Source organism: Saccostrea cucullata, unplaced genomic scaffold (assembly GCF_032062105.1).
Source record: "Saccostrea cucullata isolate Sc308-1 unplaced genomic scaffold, CSIRO_AGI_Scuc_v1 ctg3712, whole genome shotgun sequence".
In the NCBI taxonomy this organism is placed as follows: domain Eukaryota; kingdom Metazoa; phylum Mollusca; class Bivalvia; order Ostreida; family Ostreidae; genus Saccostrea; species Saccostrea cuccullata.
Genome location: NW_026932293.1, coordinates 13,353 through 21,252, shown reverse-complemented (window position 1 = coordinate 21,252; position 7,900 = coordinate 13,353).

The following is a 7,900-nucleotide window of genomic DNA, read 5'->3' as shown; positions in this document are numbered from 1 at the left end:
GAAAGGGCTAGTGGCAGCAATAAAGTTACTATCTCCTAGTTAAACGTGGTGTCTTCTAGCTATTCCCACTTTTGAAAAATCTCAATTCCACCTATTTCCACTTGCAAATAATAATAGATGTTTAGATAATTAATTTGTTTTTACAGTAACTAGATTTATTACATTTGCTCCTTAGATTTACCTGTATTTTGTACATTTTAAGACAGAAAATAATGAATACATCCATGAGAAAGTATGATTTATTTCGGATTTTTGAAATAATAAAAAGGTCTTACAAGAAGAAGCAACTTAATATCTTAATTTAAGAACATAAATAGATTTATTGAAAAAAGCATTCAAATAGGTGGATTTTAGAATGAATATATTAACAGAGAAAAAATATAATTTGATTCTCAGTCTTCACGAAAACTTTTCAAACTTACTGGCCGGTCAGACCAGTGAACTTGAAAAATTTACTGGCCCACCAATTTTTTTACTGGCCCCTTAATTAAAAAATAAAATAAGTACATTTTCATAACTGTTAAATTTATACATGTTTACGTACTTCAACTTATGAAATGCCGCCATTTTTCATTCTTTGTTGCGTTTCGGTAAGTTGTTTGTTAAAAATTCACACATTTTACGTACAAGTTAATAGTCTAGCTAGTTCCGGTTGTTACGTAATACATCCATGTTATAATAGGGTTCTAATAATATGATTCAACAACAGGTGCTTCTTCTTTTTTTATATATATATATCAATGAAATTTATGCAAGTAAGTCAGTTAAAACATATATTGACTGTGTATGATTTTTATAATCAACAAGCCCATCGGACTTCTTGAATTTTGATTTTCACTGACCCGACATCAAAATTCACTGGCCTCGGTCTTCGGACCAGTGAGTTTGCGTGAAGACTGGATTCTATTAAAAATCCATTTTTTCTTTCAAATATTAGTTAAAAGTCTGATTTATAATTTGATAAAGAAAAAATATACCTGTCCTCTATTCCAATAGGTGTTCAATAATCATTGTTTGTACAGTAATTATATGTTTTCATAGTTAATTATTTGTTCAAACAAAAATTCCACCTATTCCCACATAAAATTTTACCTTTTTCTACCTGATTTTCAAAAAGTGGGAATAGGTAGAATGAACCGTGAGACGTTACTTGCCCAAATATAGGTCCAAAAGTTAAAAACCAATAGTGAAGAAAAAAATTAATTGTTGAAAAATACAGGATACTGAGGTTTCTTTAGAATTAAAATTTAATTAATTAATTCTCACTAGTAATATTGAATTATATATAAATTTATGATTATGAAAGAAAATAAAAATAAATTTATATATTATTTTTCCTTTTTCTGATCTTTGCACTACAAAGTGAAGTTCATTTTGTTCTCATCTTTAATCATTAAATACACTGGAAATATATTTTATGTTAATTGCAGAACAGTTATCTTTCAGTTGTCACAGGGGTAGACAAATAGAATTTTTCAGTACTTGCCCTCGGACAGGTTACTATTGTAAAACTACTTGTCCTACCAAAATATATGCTTGTCCCACCTTTTTCTTAAATCACAAAGAAATGAAGCATTGATATTAAATTATTTCTTGAGTGGGACTCCTGAACACTACACGAAGACCGTTCTAAATCTAAAATCACGAAATTCTTCCACAGATAGATTTAGAGGAAAATATTTAATTTTAAGGAGTATTCTTTCTCAAAATTCTGCAACAAGATACACCTTTGTTAAAATTAATGTTGTATTTATTTAATTAATATTTAAGTTGAAGATATCAGACAGTGATCAATCTCATAAAACCTACAAACAACACGAATCTATGAACAGAACACTACTGCATGTCTATTAAGAGATCGACATTATGGCTGTATGATTTCCAGGGAACAGTAATCAACTACAATTTTGATACCACTACCATCTGTATTCACAGTATGAATTTAATATTTTGACAATTGATGTCTAAATTCCCAAATTTCCATTTTTGACGACATCGATAACACCATGTTTTACGACATCTGCATTTTTAACAACACGTTAATGGGTTAATTCTAGAGGAGGTCTGACTATTCGATGTACGTATCATCCTATGTACAGTTGATGCAGTGGTCAACAGCAGTGAAAACATGTGCTTTGCTGTGATTCATGATACTTTAACAGCGATATCACAAAAGATATTTGAGTACCGTACTTGATTTTTTTTTGTTAATTGGAAAAGCAATTGTCTGGGGGCAGGCACCTGTTATCAAATTACTTGCCCGCCAACCAGAAGTGGTTGTCCTGGGCGTCGGGCAATGCTATTTCTCTAGCCCTGAAGTTGATTGAATAATCGTGAATAAATTTATGAGAAATCTGGATGTATTTACCATGATTGTCAGACATATTTGCCCATTGACATCTTGACTTCGACAGGTTGGCCCAAGATTTAAGCCAGGTCGGGAAATCTTTAAGACCCAAGCAAAATTTCATTGAGAAATATATCATATTTCTGATTTCATAATTTTCGACTTCTAAAATAAATATGAATTATTGAAAAAGTAAACAAAAATCCAACAAATTTTTTCTTCGATATAAGAAATTTCCGCAGAGTTCCAAAAATGCACCAGTCCAACAGGATTCCCTGGTAAATTTTGAATGGGACCAGTAAAATCTTAATTTTTTCAGTCAATAGGTAAAAAAAAAAAACTTTTTCAGACTGTATAACAATGACACATAATCTTAACAAAAATCATGTAAATTAATGAAATATTGTCCTGACAATTAACAATGTGTGAAGGAATTTTAAAAAAAACAAGAGGCCCATGGGCCTTATAGGTCACCTGAACATCATGCAACAACTTTCAAATGATTGAATTTGGTTCATGTTTTAAGCCAGATGCTACAGCATTCACAGTTTTGAAATAGTCACCATTGCTAATCATAACAATACACTTAGCAATTGTTTAGTTTGTTTTATACTTAATACCCATAAGCAGGGTAGGGGAACAAAAATGCATTTCAACTAATCAGTAATATTCAGCAATAATCAGAAGTGCCCCTACCACACATGAACCCCTGACCCTAGGTATACACTCAGTCTGACTAAAGCCAGCCCCTACTATATCACTTCGTTAGTAGTACTAACGAAGTGATATAGTAGGGGCTGGCTTTAGTCAGACTGGGTATACACTTTGCACAATTTTTTGAAAAGGCACACTTGCTTATCAAAAATGTTTGATGAATAATAAGGAGCAGATTTCAAACAATTAATCATTTTCAGTATGTAAGTGGAGCCGCCACCCCCACCCCTCTTTGGTATCCTTCACCCAGGGGCCTTGAAATTCACAATTCTAGAAGAGCCCTCGTAACTATATAGGTAGTTCATCTGCTTATTACCCAGGAGTAGAGAGAAGATTTTCATAGATGTAATGTATTTTCACTATATAATCATTAGAGCCGAGCCCTAACACCATAACCTCTGACCATGGGGCCATAAAATTCAAAATTCTGGAAGAGGCAGTTTTTCTAATACCTAGGAGTAGAGAAGAAGACTTTCAAAGAAATAATGCATTTTCACCATATAATCAATAGTGCCCCGCCCTAACACCAGAACCCCTGACCCTGGGGCCATAAAATTCAAAATTCTGGAAAAGGCACTCTTGCTCATCATAACTTACTATGTACTTAATTAGTTTATTTTAATACTCAGGAACAGAGAAGAAGATTTTCAAGAAATAATGCATTTTCACCATATTATCAATAAAGCCCCACCCTAACACCAGAACCCCTGACCTTGGGGCCATGAAATTCACAATTTAGGTAGAGGCACTCTTGCTCATCATAACTATGTACTTAGTTAGTTTATTTAATACCTAGGAGTAGAGAAGAAGACTTTCAAAGAAATACTGCATTTTCACCATATAATCAATAGTGCCCCACCCTAACACCAGAACCCCTGACCCTGGGGCCACAAAATTCACAATTTTGGTAGAGGCACTCTATCTCATCACAACTATGTACTTCGTTAGTTTATTTAATACCCAGGAGCAGAGAAGAAGATTTTCAAAGAATTAATGCATTTTCACTATATAATCAATAGAGCCCCGCCCTAACACCTGAACCCCTGACTCTGGGGCCATGAATTTCACAATTTTGGTAGAGGACTCAATGCTGATTACAATCATACCAACAGTTTGACTGCTTGATGTCCAGGAGTAAAGAAGAAGATTTTTAAAGGTTGCACTAATTTTAGTGGTTTTGGCCCCACCCCCGAGGCCCCTTGGGGGCAGGGACCATGAAATTCACAATTTTTGTTCCCCTTCATCCACAGATGCTATATGCCAAAATTGGTTGAAATCGGTTCAGCAGTTTCAGAGAAGAAGTTGAAAATGTTTAAATGTTAACGCACGACGCACAACGAACGACGAGGGACGAAAACAGATAGCAATAGGTCATAATAAAATGTCAACTTCACTTAAAATCATCATTTTCATGATTAATAAATTTGCATATTTTTATATTATTAGTACATATTTTTGCTGTGTTGATGTATGATGCATTTTAAAGTAAAATAATCAACCAAAAGTCATCATGTTGAACATTTTATTTTTTTAAAAAATGAAATATGTCAAAAAGGACATCATAGTTTTATACAATGAAGCCCTGGTCATCACACACCATTGGTGATGTCAAACCTCACTTACATAGGCCTGATAGAAAATATTTTAATAATTTTTTAGCTCACCTGAGCCGAAGGCTCAAGTGAGCTTTTCTGATCAAAATTTGTCCGTTGTCTGTCGTTGTCGTCGTCGTTGTCGTAAACTTTTTACATTTTCATCTTCTTCTCAAGGACCACTGGGCCAATTTCAACCAAACTTGCTACAAAGTATCCTTGGATAAAGGGGATTAAAGTTTGTTCAAATGAAGGGCCATGCCCTTTTTCCAAGGGGAGATAATTATGAATTAGAGAAAAATTAATGGCATTATTAAAAAATCTTCTTCTCAAGAACCACTGGGCCAGGAAAGATGAAACTCATGTGGAATCATCCTCAGGTAGTGTAGATTCAAGTTTGTTCAAATCATGACCCCCGGGGCTAGGGTGGGGCCAAAATGGCCGACCCAAGTTTTACATAGGAATATATAGGAAAATCTTTAAAAATCTTCTTCTCAAGAACTACTGGACCAGGAAAGATGAAACTCATGTGGAATCATCCACATGTAGTGTAGATTCAAATTTGTTCAAATGATGACCCCCGGGGCTAGGGTGGAGCAAAAATGGCCGACCCAAGTTTTACATAGGAATACATAGGGAAAATCTTTAAAAATCTTCTTCTCAAGAACCACTGGACCAGGAAAGATAAAACTCATGTGGAATTATCCTCAGGTAGTGTAGATTCAAGTTTGTTCAAATCATGACCCCCGGGGCTAGGGTGGGGCCACAATGGCCGACCCAAGTTTTACATAGGAATGTATAGGAAAAATCTTTAAAGTCTTCTTCTCAAGAAACACTGGGCCAGGAAAGATGAAACTCATGGGGAATCATCCACATGTAGTGTAGATTCAAGTTTGTTCAAATCGTGACCCCCGGGGCTAGGTTCGAGGCCAAAATAGCCGACCCAAGTTTTATATAGGGATATATAGGGATACCTTTTAAAATCTTCTTTTCAAATCCATGATTAGTGATATTTATATGGAATCATCCTCAGGTAGTGTAGATTCAAGTTTGTTCAAATCATGAACCCGTGGGGGGGGGGGGGGGGTGTTAAAATTCAAGCCCCCCCCCCCCCCCCCCCCCTCAGTAAACTTTCAGTTCTAATCTGATATGTGCTTTTTCCTAGCCGATGTGCTCAGGTGAGCGCTGTGGCCCCTGGGCCTCTTGTTTAGCTCACCTGAGCCGAAGGCTCAAGTGAGCTTTTCTGATCACATTTTGTCCGGCGTCCATCTGTCTGTCTAGCTGTCTGTCCCTAAACTTTTCACATTTTCGACTTCTTCTCAAGAACCGCTGGGTCAATTTCAACCAAACTTGCCACAAAGCATCCTTGGGTGAAGGAGATTCAAGTTTGTTCAAATGAAGGGCCACACCCTCATTCAAGGGGAGATAATTGGGAATTAATGAAAATTTGATGGCATGTTTTAAAAATCTTCTTCTCAAGAACCACTGGACCAGGAAAGATAAAACTCATGTGGAATTATCCTCAGGTAGTGTAGATTCAAGTTTGTTCAAATCATGACATCCGGGGCTAGGGTGGGGCCAAAATGGCCGATCAAAGTTTTACATAGGAATGTATAGGAAAAATCTTTAAAAAATCTTCTTCTCAAGAAACACTGGGCCAGGAAAGATGAAACTCATGGGGAATCATCCACATGTAGTGTAGATTCAAGTTTGTTCAAATCGTGACCCCCGGGGCTAGGTTCGAGGCCAAAATAGCCGACCCAAGTTTTATATAGGGATATATAGGGATACCTTTTAAAATCTTCTTTTCAAATCCATGATTAGTGATATTTATATGGAATCATTGCCACAAAGCATCCTTGGGTGAAGGAGATTCAAGTTTGTTCAAATGATATGGCCACACCCTCATTCCCCTGGGGAGATAATTGGGAATTAATGAAAATTTGATGGCATGTTTTAAAAATCTTCTTCTCAAGAAGCACTGTGCCACAAAGCATCCTTGAAAGATGAAACTTATAATTGGGAATTAATGAAAATTTGATGGCATGTTTTAAAAATCTTCTTCTCAAGAAGCACTGTGCCAGGAAAGATGAAACTTAGAAACATCCTCAAGTTTGTTTGTTCAAATCATGACCCCTGGGGGTAGGGTGGGGCCACAATGGCCGACCAAAGTTTTACATAGAAATATATAGGAAAATTCTTTAAAAATCTTTTTCTCAAGAATAACAAAGCCATAATTGATCATATTTATATGGAAGCATCCTCAGGTAGTATAGGTTCAAGTATGTTCAAATCATGACCCCCGGGGGTAGGGCGGGGCCACAATGGCTGACCAAAGTTTTACATAGAAATATATAGGAAAATTCTTTAAAAATCTTCTTCTTAAGAATAACAAAGCCATAATTGATCATATTTATATGGAAGCATTCTCAGGTAGTGTAGATTCAAGTTTGTTCAAATCATGACCCCCAAGGGTAGGGCAATGGTCGACCAAAGTTTTACATAGAAGTGCCGTAAATCACGGAATATAGGTCGATACTTTTTTTTTCAGAACCGCTGGGGTCGCCCAATATACAGAATTCGACCTGTTTAAGGCTCGAGTTTAAGAAAAATGCCCCAAATTAGTAAAATTTACGTCAATTTCAAAGCAAATTTGTGCCACTTTCGTAACTTTTTTGATTATTTTACGCAAAAAAATTAATGCTCCGGTAAACAATAAATATTTATTGTATAGCTTTCTTACAAAATAAATTCCATTAAATATTTGTTGATGACAAAGGGAAAAAAACATTGCTTCATCTAGTAAATAATCCTTCAACGTATTTTCCATTAACATCATGCGGTAGCCATCTTGTGAAGTTAGGAAATCGCGATCGTGTACTAGAAGTAAAACCGCAACCGTATCAAAATTTAAGATACGAAAATTTTCTCACGATCACAACTGAAGTGGTTTTTCCATTTATTAGTAGCAATAAATTGAAAAAGTATATTAAATATTTATTTTATTGTGACAGTCTTTTTGACGTGTTTTAGCAAATCCCTGGAGAAGAAAAATAAAAATGGCGGACATCGAAGTAATTGTCGTCCAGCGGTAAATAATGTCTGAATAAAATATATTAGGAATGTGTCCAAGTTGTTCTGAAATCGGAATTATTATTCTTTGATCTCGGGTATTTCCCGAATTATAGTTGTAAAATATTAACATATTTACGTGTTATATATGCCCCCGGTTTAACAACAGTGTGAA